This window comes from Halictus rubicundus, chromosome 4 (assembly GCF_050948215.1).
Source record: "Halictus rubicundus isolate RS-2024b chromosome 4, iyHalRubi1_principal, whole genome shotgun sequence".
Taxonomy (NCBI): domain Eukaryota; kingdom Metazoa; phylum Arthropoda; class Insecta; order Hymenoptera; family Halictidae; genus Halictus; species Halictus rubicundus.
The window spans coordinates 17,886,930-17,907,413 of record NC_135152.1 but is presented as its reverse complement, the minus strand read 5'-3'; the positions used below and the strand labels follow the sequence as shown (position 1 = coordinate 17,907,413).

The 20,484-nt window shown below is 44.9% G+C and overlaps 1 protein-coding gene across 8 annotated transcripts in view; it reads right to left on the bottom strand.

Moving 5' to 3' along the window:
* Positions 1-20,484, bottom strand: part of LOC143353690 (uncharacterized) — a 205,786-nt gene that overhangs the window by 38,451 nt on the left and 146,851 nt on the right. The gene's annotated exons all lie outside the window — the stretch shown is intronic.

The following is a 20,484-nucleotide window of genomic DNA, read 5'->3' as shown; positions in this document are numbered from 1 at the left end:
GAAAGGGGGACGAAGGTCACGACCCGCAGTTCCGAAATTTCGCTATTATCATTCGGCTCGAGCGGGTCGGAAAGTTTTCGGGGATCTGCGGCACGTAGGCGCACGCGTTTCAATTAAATAGCACGGGGGATTTTGCAGATCCCGCCGGTAGATTACATCGCCGGCCCTCCCTTATCGACGCCCGCTTTACTGGAGCACGATAATCTATAAGCATTTATCGATTAAACGTTCCCTTGGACCAGCACACGCCACTATCGGTTCCCCGCGTCGCGTTAAAATAGAGTGTCGCGACACTCGTTGCACGCGGAATGCAGCCCGGCGGCGATGCAAATATAGGGAACGCGGGATGCAATATGCAGCAGGGCCCACGGTTATTTTCATTCGGCGTCGTTTACCGATAATTCGCAGTGCCCTTTTAATTTATCGCGTCGGATTTTAATTGGAGCCTCCGCGGGCGCCGCCCGCAGCACGCAAGGATACTTTTTGATCGATTGAAACGAATTACAGAAACACGCAAAGAGATTCGCGGGTTGATTCCGAGGCAACGAGGAGTTGGTGAACGAAACACGCGAGAATAGAACGTGCAGCATTTTTACCATTTTAACGCTGGAAGTTCGTAGCTCGTTAATTACGGTATCAACCTATTAATAAATGCACTTTTTATCGTGTTTCTAAATTTACACGCCGTTGCACGAGTAAATACTCTAGGCTGCTCTTCACAGTTCACTGGTGCTTTCGCGGCAGCTTCAAGATTTATTTAATGGAATGTAAACACGATTAATAACTAAATCGTTGTAGGGTAGGATAAATTTACGTTGCAATAACACGTTGAATCTCTGCAGGTTATATTTAATCATCTGGGATGAGGTATTAAAATGAAAGAAATTGTGCTGCAGCCTCGCTAATATTTACTTTTTAAAGACCCCGGCTGATTCGTAAATCATACACTGTACAATCATATTTTACGTCGCGATAGAGGAAATTCTGCTGCAGTGTAATATTTATTCTTTATAGACACGGTTAACAAGCAAACCATGTACTGTACAATCGTATTTTATGTCGCAATAATACCTCGAGTTTCTCGAAATTATATTGAATATCTTCGTAGGTGAGGTATTGAAATGGAGGAAATTGTGTTGCAGTCGAATATTTACCTTCTATTACGACTGAGAATTCGATATCGGAAAGGGAAGTTCCGAAGCAAATAACGGAGTTTCATTCCACCGTGACTAAATATTGTTACTCGGCCAAATAAAAGATATAGTAATCGTCATATTCACAACTTTATTTCGACGTGTCTATTTACCTCGAGATCGACCGGTATCCGAGGCAGTACAAGAACGAAAAAGAAAAGAGGTCGTTAATTCCTGTTCGACAAGAACGTCCGCGCCATAATTCAGTCGCGCGGATCGCGCGAGCCCGATATTACGGAATTAATACGCCTCTGCTACACACCGTATGAAATAACGCGGTATTAAATAATCCCGGAGGAATTAAACACCGCCGACAGATCGTTAATACAGCCGTGGCTGAGCCTCGAATAATTCTCGCGACACTTGTAATTATCCGACCGCCTTCGGTCGCTTCAAGTGTCCTTTAAATACTTAGTCGCTAATAAACGACGGCGCTAGGAGGTTCCATCCTACTTCCCGGTCCCTTCAGTTCGATAATTTAATAGGTATCGTTCGATCATTAGCTTCGTATCGGCGGGGCACGAAACGCGATGTAATCTGTATTCGAGCACGGAGTACCTCGGTCACTAGCGTTTGCCATAAATGCGTTAAGAGCCACAATCTACGATCTCGAATAAAACTTTAGTGGGTTAACGACTGATTAAACGTAACGAGTGTTGCAGATATAATCGATTTGGAAGACGTTTCAAATTTTAATCGATGCACAGATTGCTAAGTGTGCATTTCAATATTTTTCCGCGTGTTAAGTTATTCTGGAAGTATGTAAATTTCATTTAATACTTTCATGAAGGTGAAATGTAAAAAGATAAATGGTCGTATGTTACATTTTATGAAATATACAGGGGGTCGTAAAATAATTTGTTGTTCAATGTAACAATGGAAGATATCAATACTTCTATCAGAAGTATTTAATATTACTCCCGTACACTTTCCCCCATTTCTGTCATAACCTATATGAATAACATATAAAGGGCTAACGGCTCTGATTACGTTTCGAATAATTCGACCTCGTGCAATTAATTTTGCAATACCCATCAGCGGGAGGACATCAAAACGAATAATTCCTGAAAGGTAACAGCGAGCTGACACGGCGAATTAGCCCGTCGTCCCCGGTTAAATGTCGGCGGGCGCGTTCTTAGAAGCCTAAAATTTCAGTTCGCTCGACGAAACACGTCCACTTCAGGATCTCGTTGGCCGAGCTTTCTGTATTTTACAGTTACGAATCACTTGCAAGTTCTCCGGGTTTAAAGCGAAACGGAGCGATCGTGTTCTCCCCCCGTCTGCTCTCGCGTTCTGCCAGTGCCTTCAAAAACATTCTCCGCCACGTTTCGAAGCCGTGGTTAAAAGTCCGACGGCCGTACGTGCCCCGAAATAATCGTGTAACCGAGCGCCGGCCAGGTCCATCCACGGAATTCCCGATCCGGTCACGTGCTACTTCGCTCGAATGCCTAACGATTGTCGTCGCCGGTGCTGCACAGCACGCGAGCCACCGCATTCGCAATGCACGTCGGTCCAGCTCTTTTCGCGTCCACCCCCAACTGCCATTATCCGAGGCTAATGCCACCCGCGTTTCACCTTCTTGTTTTCCCGATTATTTCTCGTCCGGCTCCGAGCAGTTTTCGCGTGCCCTTCCTGTCACGCTCGCGACAGCCGTTGGTTTCAACTACCGAGCCACCCGATGGAATACGGTAGTGCTCGCTTAAATGTCTCTAAACCCGTGAAACTTAGATTTGCAAGGAAAAAATTCTGAGATGCATATCGATCTCTCCGACCAGACGTATAAGTGTTGCTTAAATGTCTAATCAGTTTCAAGATATCGATGAAAATTGGAGATTAAAAAATGAATTTTCACCTGACCCTGAGAAAAGTACATATTTCGCACAAAAATTTCAGGAAGAAGGATCTCTCCGACCAGACGTATAAGTGTTGCTTAAATGTCTAATCAGTTTCAAGATATCGATGAAAATTGGAGATTAAAAAATGAATTTTCACCTGACCCTGAGAAAAGTACATATTTCGCACAAAAATTTCAGGAAGAAGGATCTCTCCGACCAGACGTATAAGTGTTGCTTAAATGTCTAATCAGTTTCAAGATATCGATGAAAATTGGAGATTAAAAAATGAATTTTCACCTGACCCTGACAAAAGTATTTCGCACAAAAATTTCAGGAAGAAGGATCTCTCCGACCAGACGTATAAGTGTTGGTTACATGTCTAATCAGTTTCAAGATATCGATGAAAATTGGATATTAAAAAATGAATTTTCACCTGACCCTGAGAAAAGTACATATTTCGCACAATAATTTCAGGAAGAAGGATCTCTCCGACCAGACGTATAAGTGTTGCTTAAATGTCTAATCAGTTTCAAGATATCGATGAAAATTGGATATTAAAAAATGAATTTTCACCTGACCCTGAGAAAAGTACATATTTCGCACAATAATTTCAGGAAGAAGGATCTCTCCGACCAGACGTATAAGTGTTGCTTAAATGTCTAATCAGTTTCAAGATATCGATGAAAATTGGAGATTAAAAAATGAATTTTCACCTGACCCTGACAAAAGTATTTCGCACAAAAATTTCAGGAAGGAGTCGAAGAGCTTCCTCGGCGAATCTCCCCCGTGTCTCGACCGAATGAAAGAGCATTTACGACTGACGGGCGGCCGCCACGAGCACGGCTGATCATATTCATTATTACGTTCAATTTCGGGATTCCTCGAACGCGTTCCGCTGCGAGTCTCAAAGAAAAATCAATAGAGAGCGGGCCGTAGGCCAACTCTCTCGTTCGTCGAACAGTCGACGGAATTTCTTCGTCTGTTCCGCGGCCAGGTGGGCTAATATTGAAATTCCCTTGTTCGCAGGAGCGTTTATAGTGACGCGCGACACGAGCATCTTTTCTCCGGCGAGCGCTTTCCCTTTCGCCGTTTCGTCGGGGATCTTTCCAAGGTTCCCGCGACAAGGTTCCGGGGGTGGCAATTAGCCGGCCAGCCGGCCCCGACTAATTGATTCGTCGGCCGCTAATCTTCGCGGAGACGTCTCGGCTCCTTCTGAAAGCTGGCCACGAGACTTTAATCATTCCTTGCCCCTGCCAGCGAACTTCCAACAATTTCCAACCGCCCCTGGCCAACGCCAACTACCCCCTACTCTCTCTCACTCACTCTCTCTCTCTCTCTCTCTCTGTCTTTATCGCTGTCCCATTCCTCCTATCTACCTCTCACCCCATTCCTTGCGATATTAACTTAAGACAGGGAGACTTCCGCTTAACGCGGCGGGATTAGTACGCCGGCCACAATTTCGGTAATTAATATTCACGCGACGGGGTGAATTTACCTCTCGACTCGACCTCCCACCCCTTGCGATGTAGACGCGTTTATTGGTCGGCCGAGGGACGACTCGTTCTTAATTTATTCTTTTTATGGATCCTCGCCGGGAATTGGTGGCGAGAGGAATGCTGATTTTACGCGAACGTCGTCTACCGGGTGCTCCAGATAATCGCGACCTTAAACGAAGCGCAAGAGAGGCTTTCAATTTCAATCTTCTTCGTTGCTTTTGTTCTGGGCTTTGATTATATCTTAGTCGTGTTTATTTCGTTCTTACATCGTATTTCTGTCTTTGATTTTGTATTTCATTGCATCCATATAGTACGTGGTGTTAACGTCTGATTGTTGCACAGTTGGCGTTGCGGTGGCTCTGTTTTTTAAATAGTTATTCGTGGAGTGCTCAGTCGGGATGTCATTTCCGTTCTATTCGTGTTACTGCGTGGAATTCGTCGATAGAAGTTATATTGTGAATTTTTTTTGTGGCCCAGGTTTTGTACCATTAGACTTTCATTGTCAGGTCCGGGACAAACTTTTCAGTATGTAACACGTTCGCAACCAGCCTTATTTATAATTCTAACGCATGCTACTCGGAGAACTGGCAACTTTTCTGTGACGATATCCGTTTTCATATTTTACAAGAGGTTACATTGTATTTAATAGAATATGAAGGCTATTTCAAGGCCGAAATAAATACTGGTCGCGGTCATATTAATAGTGCGTTACGTTACGCGTTGTTCGGAACGAGAAAAATTTTAATTAACGACAGAACCGTCAATACTGGTTTTCGGGGACTTGAGTGACGTAATATCCCCAGGTGTTTTAATTGCACGTCATCGGCCGACAGGAGCGTCGAGCAAGCAATTAATCGAATCGCCGGGCAGTTAGGCGTGGAAGAAATCCCGGTCGTTCTCTACACGGTGATCGTTCTTGATCCGGTGACCCTCCGCGCCGAGGACTTCGAGCGTCCCTTAAACGGCTCCGATTGAAAATAATTAATTACGATCGGCATGCGACGCCTTGATTGAGCAGCGCGTATCACATGCGACGGCCACCGGGTGTCTTGCCCGGCATTCCGTGTCCTCGAATGGCGCGATAATTTATGCGATGCCATTAGCTTCTTCGCTGTTCGGTGCCCGGCGTTCGTAAATGTGCTTTTGCATTAAAACAGCTTCTCCTGCAGTCGTTCATCCCCACCAGAAACCGTTTCGCAAGGTCCAGGAAAGCAAATTTCGAGATTTTATGCATTTCACCGTGGCATCATCAATTTTTACGGTCTGGATGCAATTCGCATGAAAGATTATTCTCAGAAATACATTTGGCACGTATTCCACTTGCTAATGATCCACGTCGAACGAACGAAAGCAACCCGTTTTAAAACATCGAATGCTCGGTGTATCACTTAAACAAGTAATTTTTTCTGCCTAGAATCCTATCTAGAACCTAGAGCAATTTCTCAGCAGTGTAAAGTATAGAATTATTAATTTCCAAATTTTTTTAAATAGTTTATTTGTAATCTAAATACGGACGGTTACTGACAGAAAAATATAAAACGGGTATGCTTAAAAATATGTCCTCGAAGGAATATATTAGTATTAAAAATGCGTAATATTTATCTGGAGTATTTTCCAGTTCTTAAATTCGGTATCATTTTTTAATTATCCTTTTTAAAGTATGAAAATATATTTGACGAATAGTACAATTCCTATTTGCAAGTTTCTTTTCAGTCACCGTTATGTAGATTCAGAACGAGTCAGAAATAAATCGTTAAAATATATATTTGCAACCGAAAAAAAGAGGGTCCTTCAAAGGAAAAGGAAATAGCTTAGGAAATAGAGAAAGGAAATAGATTAAGTTCCCCTGGTGTACAGACCCCCTAACCGCGTTACGTAAGAAGACCCGGTTACATCATCGATCACAATTCGGTCCATTTTCACGCACATAATTTTCTAAACAGCGTATCTTCGTATTCCCCAGGCTGCATGATTTATTAGCAGCTATCTGAACTTCCGAGGGAGCGACCCTCGCGAGTTCATTCGAACGGCGCAAGGTCATTCGAGAATTCGACGGTTCGAATTCCCGCTACCCTCGGTCGTGTTCGACCCAGGATCCTCTTCATCAGAATCCCATCAGAATCCGTATCGTGCTCGTTGCACCGGTAAACGCGTCCGACTGTTGCAACTGCAGCGCTAGCTAGCCGTGCCTCTGCTATCGTGTAACGTTTTGCGAGCGACGCGACGGAATCGCGCTACTTTCACCGACGATTCCATTAAGGAGGAACTAAGTTACGTGCATCCGCGCGACACTCTTGCACGCAGACTAATTACCAATTATTCCGCGAGTCAACGAACGGACAGGATGCGATGGGAGCTCCGGTGGAAGGGGCAAGGTGAATCTAGGGAGCCGAGGTAGACGTCGAAGGTGCTTCGACCACCTTCGCGCCGTGCTCGCCCGGCTCGCCGTTAATGCACGAATCCACTTAGCCGCGTCCCGCCCTGTCTGATTAGATTAATTTTAAGGAGGCCCGACCTGCTGGTTTGCACTTGTTCCTGTCAACGACTACTGTGTTTACGGCTGCACCGTGCGCTCGATCGATTTTTATGCGCGATACCAATCCACGTGTGTTCGTACCGAGAGCTTCGGTCCAGTACTTCGCGTCACGTGGCCGATAAAAATTTACAAATACAGTGACTTATTGTTAAACTGTCGTTGATCATATCTATAAGGACTACGGAATTCGTAAAAATGACGGGTTTTAAATTTGTTAATTTATGACGACTGATACTTTGGTTCTCTGGAGAGATACCAAGATAAAAATCGTTAATAATCAATGCGTTTTTGTTAGTTCTATGAACCAGCTTGAGCTCTGCTGTTCTGGAACGGAAAGATTAATCGCCACGTAAAAGTAGAACCAAAGGAAACCGATTTTTCGACAACAGCGCCGACAAGACCAAGAAGTACCTGCAAGACTGCAGGTTCGGTGCACCGTCGAACGACATTAGGGGCACAGTTTTAATCCGAACCGGGCGTCGTGGGCGTCGAGATCCTGTCGTTACGTGGCACGTTCGTGTTCCACGAGTCAGCCCACGTGTCCGCCATTTACCATTTACCGTGCAAGCACCGAACGAACGGCCAGCTTCCTTAGGAAAATTGGCGCCGGCTATAAAGACTCCGCCATCCGGGAATCGCTATTGTAATTCGCGCGAGAGCCCAGCTGCCGCGTTTCTATTTCACGGCGAAATCAATTTTTGAAACGTGACACCCCCCCCCACCCCTTCTGCCGCCGGCATATTGTTTCTTATCGCGAGACGTGTCTGCTGCCCACGGAATTTCGTAGCCGAGCTACCGATCGGCCGAAATACCGAATCTCCATCGACTTCACGCAATAATAATAACGCTCAAATTGTTCAGAGTTGTTTAACAATCTTTTCTAACGGTGTCCAGCGCCCACCATTCGATGTAGTGTTATAGAAATTGTTTAGAGTTGTGTAACTCATTTCCAACGGCGCCCGTTCTTCCCTCAATAATTACAATCAGCTCGAACTAATGCATTGATGTTTGTCCCAAACGTAAAGCATAAAATCGAATGATTATGTTTAACTTGGTATACGTTTCCAAGAGAGTGTACCTTAATTTAAGCATGTTCTAATATTTCACGAGAAGTGTCACGAAATGCGGAAAGATTTTGTCGAACTAAGTACCGACTGTCACCATTAAGATCCAGCAACGCACTAATTTGCTCAGCAGTTGTATTTAATGTAACCGTTTAATGGCCTTAATGTTTCTTGGTTCGACGGCCACGTACGACGGCCCCGTATCGATCTAGCCGATCTAGTCGAGACGGACCGGTAACTTTCCGTCTGGCCGGTAATAATCGCCGGTAGTATATCTATTTCCATGGTAATTCTTGGCCGGGCGCGATAACACCGGACACACTTGGCCTGGGAGAGTACAGCGAATATTACGCGTACCAACTGCAATTTCAGATATATCTCCGCGCTCCATTGCACGCGCCGCCGTCAGGTGAACGGGCCACCGGAGTCCCTGAATTAATTGGTCCGTGAACGCCGACGCAATCCGATTCAGTACTTTTGAAAAACCGGGACGTGCTCGTCTGTTTCGTGCACTACACACTGAAGTGTGCCGTCATTCGTTCTATACGTTATGATAATAAACTCCTAAAACAGCTGCTTTTGCGCCAAAGCCGAAGAAAATCGCACTCGTTAACCAGATTTACAAGGAAGTATATTTAATCGTTACGAGAGTAGTGTATTTGGAAATATACTATAGTAGTTTACACTATTATAATACGATAAGATTCATGAAGCACAGCTATCACTCTGCAATTTTTCCATCTGTTCATAATAATGTGACCAACCACTATACATACTAACGCCGAGGTTCACGGAGCACTACATGTGGCCATTTTCCTGATACTTTATACAAACAACAAGAATGCGTCTATCCACGTTTTTAACCATTTTTTAAAGTAATATATAAGCAACCAAATATATTTGTCGAACAATTCCTCACGAATATAACTTTAATATCTCGGTAATCGAAAATAAAATATAACAGAATCCATTATTATGACAGACCCAGTAGACCTAGACTCTAGGCCCAGAGTTAACGATTCATGGATTCTACACATATACAATTGAAGATTCACATATTTTTAAATTTATTAATCGTTGGAGATTTAAACCAACGATTCTGCATACAATTTTTGTGTGGAGAAGAAATTTCATTCGTCTTATCTACTAAATAAAAATTAACCCTTTGCACTCGAGTGGTGACTCTCAAGCACCACTAGAAATTGTTGCGGCATTATTTCAAAGAAATTACAAAAAATATTACAAAATATTTGTTACATTACAAAATTTGTATTTAATAGATTACTAAACATTTCAATATTATATATAGAAATCGGATCAGTTTCGTATGAATAAAATGAAAATATTCTAAGACGTAAGAGAAATTCAGTTTTAGATTGAAAACAGCGCCGAGTGCAAATGGTTAACAAATTGGTAGTCCTATATGTTTGTCCCGGAGAGTGTGGTAAAGCGTCGGAGGAATATCCTGAACTCTCTCGAAATGGTTTTCCGGTCTCGGGTCGCCCGAGCCACCCCCGGCTAACACTTAACGAGCAGCGATTTTCACGACAAAGGAACGGTCTGGAAATCAACGACGTTGTTCCGGGGAACGAGTGCAAACGAATCGTCGCGGCCGTAACATGCCGACGCTTCGATTTTCCGTCACGCGCCGTCCCCCTGGTGCTTTCCCCCGACCGTAATTAGTAACCATTTTAGCCGGCCTCCGCGCCGAACACGGCCAGGCGATGAATCGCCGTGTAATTCGGAAGGCATGCGACGCCGAACGTTTCGCGATTCACGACGTACCGTGTTCTTGCATTCGGTTCGTAAAGTACCCCGCGTGTGCACGCCCACTGTTTATTCGCCGACACGACACGTCGAGCAGTTTCTCTCTGGCCGTTCGAACCCGCGCAGAATAGGTCACTAATTTCGCTTCACCGGTACGCTAAGATAGCTCTGAAACGGCCAACTGTCTACGGGCATTTTACCGTCCGAGAACGGTGGCCCAGACTGTCAGAAGCTTCGTAGAATTGAATTTTTAGTGCTCGGTAAAATCAGTCATTTGGGTAAATTATTTTTCACCGATTCAATGTTCTCAGAATTCATCGATCGCTCAAGCACCTATAATCAGTGCCGGATTAAGTCCTCTAGGGGCCCTGAGCACTAAAAAGATTTTCGCCATTGCAATCTATACAATAATTCTATTTTATTGCATTCTCTTAGTGTCCAGAATCTCAGAAATTAGAGTAGTTAGAGCAATCATATTTCCTCGGGGCAAAAATTCACCCATTTAAGTTTTCTTTTTGTATTGTAAAACGATTGATTTCTTTCCGTCTGTGTTGTGGGACGTATTTGTTTTTCAAACGTGACGTTCTAAATGTAATTTGTGGATTTAAAGTGTGAAACAAATATAAGTGAAACAGTGTCTCAGGTTCTTTTATGCAACTAGTTTCGAAGAGCGTACGAGGGTTAAGCAAGAAAAACATTTTTACACGAAACTGCGAGACATTTGAAAATATGGGTGGTGTTGAATTTATGTACGGTACTGTACTGCGGTATTTCCGGGTACAGAATTAATCATAAGAGTGCCGTGGGTAGGGGAAATGGCACAAAGAGGGTCGCTCGAACTCACAAATCAGAAAACTTTAAATTACAGCTACTTCGGTTGCGATAAAAATTGTAGACACAGTTATTTATTGTCCCAGACACCCGTAATGTCTACAATGTAGTGCGACAATTCATGGTCAGAGGATTAAATGAACGTGAGCATTATTAACTGCAGAGTCGTGAGGATTTGTCCAAGTAAAACAAAAGACCTACCAGAATACTTTCTACCACTTCTTGAAAAATAAATTAAATTAATTATTGCCAAAACTCTTTTCTATGTTTAGCAGAAAGTAACAATGTTTAGTTCCCAAGCTAAAAAATTCCAGTACTGTTGAGAGTGATGAGTCGACTGCGGATTTGATGCGTTCACGACAAAAACGGGTGCTGAAATGTTAAACAGTGGGAAGATTAAAAAATCGAACAGTACTGACACGTTAATTTTGCCCTGCTAACAGTCCCGTATTTTAACGAGTCTGGCTCGTGATGAAGATTTTGGCACAAACGTAAACATCACGAGTAGGCCTCCTGGGTTCCGGATTTCGTCGAGGTAAATAGCACGGGAAGGGGTTAAAGAAAGAAACAAATTTTTCTCTGGTTCCAGTACCTTATAATTGACGAAGAAAATGTTCATTTTGCCCAAAGATCCGCAGTCTAGTGATGAGCTGAGACTGAAATAAACATTACTGCCAGGTAGTCATCATTTCTCGTAAATAACAAATAAATAAATGTGCTCGAGTTGCTGGTAGACAATCCTAGAAGAATCTCCGAGCGCGAAGAGGTAAACAACGTCCTAGAAAATTTTTCCGCACCGTTTCTCCCACGAGTGATACATTTACAAGATGCCTGCGAACATTCCGGGCTCCGTTGCGCAGATTCCATAAAAATCATTCTTTCTTGAAAAACGACTGGTGGCTAGAAAAAAGAAGAACTGATTGCGGTACGCGGCTTCACCTTTGCAGAAGGTACCGTGTGTGCCATTCTCGCCTGCAGCATGAATTTCGCGGCAGTCCGTATTATGCTCGGGCAGTAGGTAGCCCAGACGTTCGCGGCCAGCAATATTTAAAAAGGGCGAAGAGATAAAATGGCCCCGGCGGTGGAAAGAATTCAATTACAGCTGGCGGATCAAAGGGAAATGGCCGGGCGCGCTCACGGGGTTGCCATATGCGAGAGAGGATCCTTTCCGCGTCTGTAGCGCCTTAATTAACGGCGATGAGCAAGGAATCATAGTGAGAGAGAAAGAGAGAGGGAGAGAGGACAGGCCGAGCAAAACAGACGGAGCGAACTCGCCCGGTATTCATTAGTCCGTTAGTCTCGCGGGAAGCACTTTTGTATCGGGGCAAACAAAATATTTCCCGCTCGTGCCTTTATCGAGTCCAAGTGTGCCGTTCTGCCGCGAAATAGATTTTTCTTTTTTTTTTTCTTTTTTTCTTTTTTTCGTTTCTCCGTTCCGTCCGGTTCCGCCCAACGGTTACGTGGGAGTAACGGGAATTCCATATTTGTGTCAAGAAGCGATCAATACCTTCGGGTCATGTTGTTTCCGTGCTCGACGGAGAATAACAAGAATACTGGATGCACTCCGAGGCCTGTTAATATTCAGCTATCGGTGGATACATAAGAGGGGGGTGGCGGGATTCGAGTCGATGGAATTTCACGGCGAGTGGCTGCTGCTTCAGCTGTTACACGAGACTCTTGTTCCACATAGAATTCCGACTGATCGATTGCGCGGAATCGAAGCAGAGGTGAGACTGAACAGCGTTCTTCTCGGATATTGTTTTTCGAAATTTGCTGCTTGAATCGAACCTCCTCGCCTTGATCGCTTCGCCGCCGACGCCACTCGGACATGTTGATGACTCGACGATCACGCTTAAGAGACAACGATATCGTAAACGCTCTTTCTCGGTGTTCCTCTCTTTTTAGAATTCACAGTTGACCTTGATCTTCTAACGTTACACATAAACATACTCTGTGTTTTCTATTCACGATTCAGTCACCGTTAAGGATACTTGTATTTCATTGATCCAGCGATGTTTCTCCAAGGTTGCATTTTAATTTCATACACAACTCGATAAATTAACTCTTATCTGGTATACTGGAGTCTCTGTGATGAACCCAACAAAATTTCTGCACAGCCCAAACTTCTGTACGGTCATTGCAAATCTCAAGTTTCTTTAACCGTTTTAGAGAATTTGGATTATTTAGTCTTGAATTATACGATCCGAGAAAATTTACACAGAATTTTCGAAAGTATGTAAATTTCACTGATCGAAAGTACGAAATAACTTAAGGGGTTAAGAACTTTCAATCCTTGTTCAGCTAGAAAGCTTCTCTTGACCACTCTACCGCAACAGGGTGGTTCAAGGTCAGCCTGATTCTAAACCGCCACATGTCGGATGACCAATCGAGTCCACGCGACACCTTGTCAGGATCTGATTCACGGTTGCGTAAACTGCGACCGGAAAAGAAGCTGCTGTTGTTCGCGGGTCCCTCGTTCAGGTGCCACGTCAGCTTCAAACGGGATTAATATCACCCTTAACACAGTGGGTATTGTATTCCCCGCGAGAGGAGCAGCAGTTCTTCAGCGCTACTCTTTCACAGTTACTTCCTGTCCTTTGAAATCTCCTTTATGAATAAACGGACCGGTCTCCGGGTCTTTCTCTCTCTCTCTATCCTTCTCTTGGCTCCTTTCTCTCGAGCAACCACCCTCCCTCTGGATCTCTGTTGCTCTTGGACGCCGGCCTGGCCCGTGTCCCTCGTAACTCTTGGTCGCTCGGAGGTTGGCCGAGAGTATGTACCTCGGGCCAATATGTATCACAAGGCGGCTTCTATGCGGGACAACGTTGTAATTCACCGGGACTCGTGTTTCATCGCTGCGCAGTAGGGTGTACTCGCGTATAAAGTGGCCGGAGGATACCAAGGTGGATGCTGGACGGATAGATAGAGGACGCGCTACCTATTCGGCCCGTACCAACCCGTAAAATACAGTGGGGTGCATAACTTCGACGCCGCCCACATTGCGAAAAAAACCGGACCACTCACAATCTTAGTCATTTTCTTAAATATTAGGGGGACCCATGAGTAATCAATTATTTTGAAATCCAAAACAGTGGTAAATTCAAGTTTTTATTTCTTAATTTATTATATAATCTCCATCATAATCAAGGACAGTTTGCCGTCTTTCCTGCAAATTTTCAATCCCCCTCTTATAGAAATCCAGGATTCGTGAAGCAAAATATGACTCAAGGTGCCTCGTTACATCTTCTGCAGAAGTGAATGTTTTATTTCTTAAATAATGCTCCAGAGATCTGAAAAGATGATGGTCAGAGATAGTCAGGGAAAACTTCCCATTGTAATTCTTTGATTTTTTCCTGAAATTTTCTTTGTTGTTACCGTTGCATTAAATCCCGCATGAAAATGAAAAAGTATGCAATGGCGAATAATACGATCCTTGGAAGGTAGGGACGCCGCCATTTTATTACAGGTTTGTAAAAAAATTATACTTTTTAGAATATTTTGAACACAGGCTGCTTCACCTCTGTGTTTCCTCTTCAACGATCGGTACAGAACTAAAGGCAAAACAAACTCTTTGCAAATAATTGATTACTTATGGGTACCCCTAATATATTCTCAATAACACTTTTAATTATCTGATCTGATAATTTTTAATTATCAGACTACCGGTCATTATGCAGTGTAAAAATAATCCAAGTTAATTGTAAGGAACAGAAGTCAAGCGAAAATCGGTATTCCGGAATATTACTGAATGTCAAAAGGGCGTGTTTTATTCACCTTCAGATGTTTATCATCTCATAGCAACGTTAATCGATTCGGATGACATCACAATACGATCTAATACATAATTTAGAAGCAATCTAGTAGAATCCACAGTCATCTAAAAGAATACCTTCCCACATTGGGTAAGATTCCTTTGTAGGTTGTCATCCTCAATCTGGAGGGCAGTTTTTACCCTTCAAACGACATCTGACACAAAATCCGTGTGAAATATTTTTCCTAATAAATGTTGATCAAAGTCGGAGGACGTCTCGTTAGTTTTAATTTGTAGCGGTTCCCAGAGCGCGCCGACAAGTGTTCGCTTGACAGCGGGCGAACAACAGAGGCAGAAGGGAACGAAGGGTTAATTCGGAGTACGAAAAAAACAGAGAACGCGTGAAAATGTCTCAAAAACCAGTCTGCGGACCGAGTGTGCCGCACCGGGGAGCGTTATTAGCGGCTCAAAGTCACACGAAGCGAAGGTCCCCGGGGAGGACGCTGACAAATGTTTACAGCCCCTGACAACGGGGGAATGACGAAAACAGGGGTAGAAGGAAAGAAGACGAGAGGGACTCGCGAGAGACGGTCCCTAAAGGTGCGTCGTTAACCGCGCGAAGAGCAGCTTAATCTGACCACAGTCTGTTTCATTAGCGGTCGCGTCGTTGTTAATCCCGAACCGAGATGCGGTAGAGAGAGAAAGACAGAAGGGAGGGGGGGGGTCGGCAAGTTGACGCTGGAGAGAAACGCAGCAGAGTTTTAGGGGGTCCTCGGCTCGTGGCAAAAGGACAGACGGTATCGCGGCTCAACGGGGAAACAAAGCTCCCTCTATATCAGTTTGTGTTACCTGAGATGAAATTGCTTCGGTCGTCCAGGGCGCGGCTAACCGAACCGGCTGGATAAAACGAGAAAATAAATTTCACCTGTCCAAGTTCGGCGAAGTGCGACCTTACACCGCGCTCTCTGCTGTCTTCCTACGGACTATTTACACAACCGATACACCTGACCGGGTGAGACGCGGCTTATTACCTTCGGTAATAAGCTTATCATCTTGAGTGAAAACAGCCATTAACGTTTAACGATGACAATTTTATTACGGGCCTGCTACCCACAATTTAACGCAATCTGAAATCCTCTCACTCGCGGATCCGTTAATCGAGTCTCGAAGATCGAAAATCGATTGGCTGACTCTTTGACGCCACCGTGGTTCGCGATTCCTAATCGGTGGAACATACCGTAGTGATTTCTCTTTTAATTTACATTTCAGGGGCAAGATGTCGCAATGTTCTTTTCGTTCTTACGTCAGAGGACCCTTTATGCCCTTTCACGCACTCCTCAAAGTTTAGAAAATCGATATCATTGTTCTTTGTCTACTGCAACTATTAATAGACGCTGCGGTTTTTATGCACTTGCGACAAAAATCAGTGGAGGAAATTTAAAATAGTCGGGGCGGTTAAACGCACTGAATCACGTCAACACATTATTTTCTCAATTGAATAAAATTTCTATATTGCATAAAGATCCGCAGTCTAGTTATTGTAAGTGCACCGCAAATTTTTACGCATCGATGAATAGAAACTTTGGATGGTCTCGGAGTCTATAAGTGTTAAAATAGGAGAATAATTAAAAGAACTAAAAAATATCGATTTAACGCGTTGAATGCCACGTCACCCATATGTGGGTGACGGAATTATTTGCGCAGGTTTTAAAAAGAATTTGTACGTTGATACATTCATTGTACTGAACTTGATTAGAATGTTTATTTCATTAAATAACTTACTTCGATTTTATGGAATTTTTGGGGTTTCTAGTTTGGCGGTCAAAGTGTTAAAAGAGTCCCGTTCGTATCTCTGTTGCATGTCGAAATGAATGTACACAAAATTTCCATAAAAATACGCTGTCTAACGTTGGGAGCTGCAGAGAACTTGCGAATCGATATTAACCTTAGTTCCCAACGTGTTCCATCAAAGTATCAAACTACCATTTTCCAGTCAAATATTTTCCCCAGCAGACTTTTCCAAAGTGTACAAGCTGCGGCTCTCGGCGGGTAAAACGGTGTTTGTAAATCGAGTAAACAGGTTCTGGCCGGACTTCAGAGTAGCAGTATCAGGGCTGACACCGGTTTCACCTCGAAACTTACTAAAAAGCAATTCTCTCGCCGTCGGGATTCGCGCGTTGAGGAGATGGCGGCGAAGAGGGAGAGAGAGAGAGAGAGGGGGTGGTTTTCTGACCAACTGTGTGCTCGCGTAACTTATGCAGTGACGAACGAGGCCAGAGTCCGCGGGACTGGGCACAGTTTCAAATTCTTGCCACCGTTCCTTGGACGAAATTTAAGCCAAGGGAACGACCGGAGGAGTTTGTAACAGATGTGCTGCTTAGTTTGCGCCCGTCTCAGGACCCCCCCCCCCTCCCTCCCTCCCTGCCTTGGGTGCGGTTTGCAAGAATTGCGACGATTCTTCTCAACGACTCTTTTCCCCGCTCGTAAAATAAATCCCGCGGAGAAAGCGCGGGACGAACGCGCGGAATTTATATTGTGCACGGTAAGCGTTCGCGGATTTAATTTTCCTTTAATAAGCACCGGACGTTTCGCCAAGTGTGCCACTTACGGAACATCGGTGCAACGTGCAGGATTCTCATATACTCGATTATCGTCGCTCTAATAAAAATAAGATAACTCGCTTTAGCACCGGGTTTAACTCATTCCTAATTACGCTCTGTCTATTAAAAGCAAGATCGGGACCATTTCTAAACTAAATCAGAATCTCGAGATAAAATCACGCCCCAGTTACGACGCTTTTATACCTATTAGGGCGGTCCGTCACTTTCTCTGACATTGTAACTACGCATCGATGGAAAATAGAATGTATTGCTCCGGAACCAATGGTCAGATTGCTATATGCTAATTTATGGTGGGAAATAAATTGCTTCCGTTCGGTTGGGTTTATCGACCGTGTTAATGTAACTTCTCACCAAAAAGAAAGTCTAAATAGGGGTGTAGAGAATTTCTCGTGTACACTTTTCTGTCCATCTCCGTCGCAATGCGTCTTCCAGAAAGAGAAAGAACGGCGCGCAGGAAATTCCGTTGAAAAAACCGGAGGGATAAGGTATTATCGCGGGACATTCGTTTCGCAGGACGGTCGAGGTCGGTGTGGTCATCCCTTCACCTCGCGTAATTGAGAATACAGAAGTTATTAAACTGTCTCGAAGGCGAAAGAGGCTCGCGCGGCCCTATTTCACCGAGACCACCGACTGATTGTCCCTTATACGACAGATAAACGTGAATTTATCGCGCCAGTTTCGGCCGGAAGTTGGATTTGCGGTTCTTCGCACCTATATTATCAGAGCAGCCGGTCGATCTTTAGCTGCGTCCCTCACGGAAATTTATCGTGTCGGGCCCACGCGACAGTTGGATTTGTGGGTTTCAGCGAAACGGTTAGCTTCGTCTCGTTTTCTCATCCGGTGACGGTTAAATGGGAAGATTCGCCACGGCCTTCCTGCATAATGCGTTTCTATAATTCTCTTTACGAATTGATCAGCAGTTATGATCAATACAAGGGGTCTTCTTGACCCCACACCTCAAAACGACACCTGCGATACACGATTCATAAAATATTAACTTATTAATCGTCGAGGTTTTGGTTCAACGATTCTGCGCACAATTGTTTGCACGCAGCTCGACGTGGGGCACTCGCAAGGACTTTTTCTGGTTATTAATAATCATCAAGATTTTAACCCAACGATTCTGCATACTACTCTTTCGTATCCAGCTCGACGTCGGGCAATTGCAAGGATATTTTCGTGTTATTAATAATCGTCGAGGTTCTAACCCAACGATTCCGCATACGACATTCGCAACGAACGTTGTATCCATGCGGATACTAATCGTTGATGATGGTCATCGAGTCCGCGTACCTTTTTCTATCATTCGCCGCAGCCTCTGAACATGTGGAAGTTGCGTGAACAGGAAGGGGTGGTACCGAGGGGTACATGAACCCGACGTCATCGACGCGTGGACAATTCTACGTCAAAGATTTGTGAAAAATATTCATTCTCTACAAGAGCGATCCATCTCTGAACATTCCCGTGTCACGTCCTTCGAAAGTTGCGTCGGCATTCAGCAGGGTCGCCGAAGTAAAAATCTGTGCTCGCCGAAAATCGACCGCTTCGGCGCGTTCGTCGCAGCCTCTAAATATGTCGAAGTTGTCTGAGCGTGTTGGGAAAGGGGAGGGGGGGGGGGGCAGAGCGAAATACGGGGCCGAGCATCCGTGAAAGGATGCACAACAGGGAACAGCCTTCGAGACCGCGAAGTTCGAAACTGTGTCGATTCCCGTAATGCATTCGTTCCGGCCCGCCACGTGTCACGCGTGTCGGACAGCTGGGCGAGGTGTTTGCCGCAGAACGGGGGTTGGCGGGGGTGTCTTGTTATGCAAGAGCGTCCTGCGTCGGGGGATGGTGTGCTCGCACACGTAGAGGTTCGATGCATCGGTAGATGCTGCTGCGTCCGACCCATTTCCCAAACAATGCCCGACCCGTTTATTATTAGATGCGCGGTCTGAGATACAAGCCTGTCGGCCGAGCCGCCTCGGAATAAAGAGGACACGCGAGCCATTCGTATCCCGTTCAACGTTCGCTAGCTAGCTAGCTAGCTAGCTACCCGCCCTACACTCTCGCCTCCTTGCTCTGCGAAACAGAGGGCCGCAGATGCAACGGATCGTGTTCTACCCGGCTGACTGCGTGATTTCAATGATTCAGGAACAAGCTGGCGCGGAGCAGTGCGCGGGACCAGTAGCTATTCATTTTCCGATTCGATTCGCGATTAGAACGTGCCTCGAGTCTCTCTACGCCACGCAGACGAGACCGGTTGAAGGGACCTCTCAAGCAACTAACCGCCATTGTTGCTCGCGAATCTTTGGAACGCTCGAGACTGCTACTTCCTTCCTTCCTTCCTTCCTACCTACCTTGCACCCTTCGTTCGGCTCCTCGCCGCGCGAGAGATTCTTCGATAACCACCACCATTCAGAGTGGACTAGTTACGAAAGTTGGTTATCGGCCTCCGCTCTTCATGGGTCACCGGTTCGAAAGCCGGGAATCGATACGAGAATTTTGAACCGTGCAGACTTTCACGTGGACTGGCCGAGTAGTTACCGTTTGATAGGGGCACTGCTTGTCAGCGGGAGTGTGTTAGAGTGCTTCGGGAAGAATTGCGATCTCACAGTCCCTGAATGAACGAGGGTCAGCTCGGAAGGTTGACTTGACCTGTCTGCCGAATAGAGGGCCGATCTTTCCTTTCGATTCGTCGTTTCACTGATCGTACCAGCGCTTTATAGGATAGTCCGCCAGGGAAGTGGAACGGAAATGTTTGAAGACGATTTTATAGCGTCACGCGGATTTCGAGTTAGTTTTACTTCGGAAACTTCTCAGTATTGAAAACTATTTTACAGCATTGCGGATTTGTATTCTTGTTCTTAACACTGCGACCTTCGGTACGACTACGGCAGTAATTTAATTGTGAATTATTTTAGTCACAACGATTGCCATCTGAACAAATTTCGCATGGCAAAACGATTATGCTTTTAAGCTGGAGAATGCCAATCGCGAAAAATTGGAGACAGAAACTGCCGCAAAAAATGACACGGGGGAATCCATCGTCGATGAAATATAAATTCAAAATTTGATCGCGTTCAGGATTACGGTGTGCAACAAATTACGCAACCGGATTGAAACGTTACTTGGCCGGGACTCCAATAAAACAGAAGCGGAATCCCAGCTAAACAGCAACGGGATACCAGCGGAATTCCAATGCGATGAATTACAGTGGGCCGGCGGGGGCATCCATATTTCGCCGAAAGTTCAATCAGCCAGTAGCGGAATTCCAAGTGAACGTTAAAGGAATCTTAACAGAAATTCCCCGCAGTAAATTACTCGATTTCTCGAGTGAGCTTTCTGCTTTGCTTCTGGGACATTTTAAACGGTCCGCGGATCCGGAACAAGCGAGCGAAGAAAAGTAAT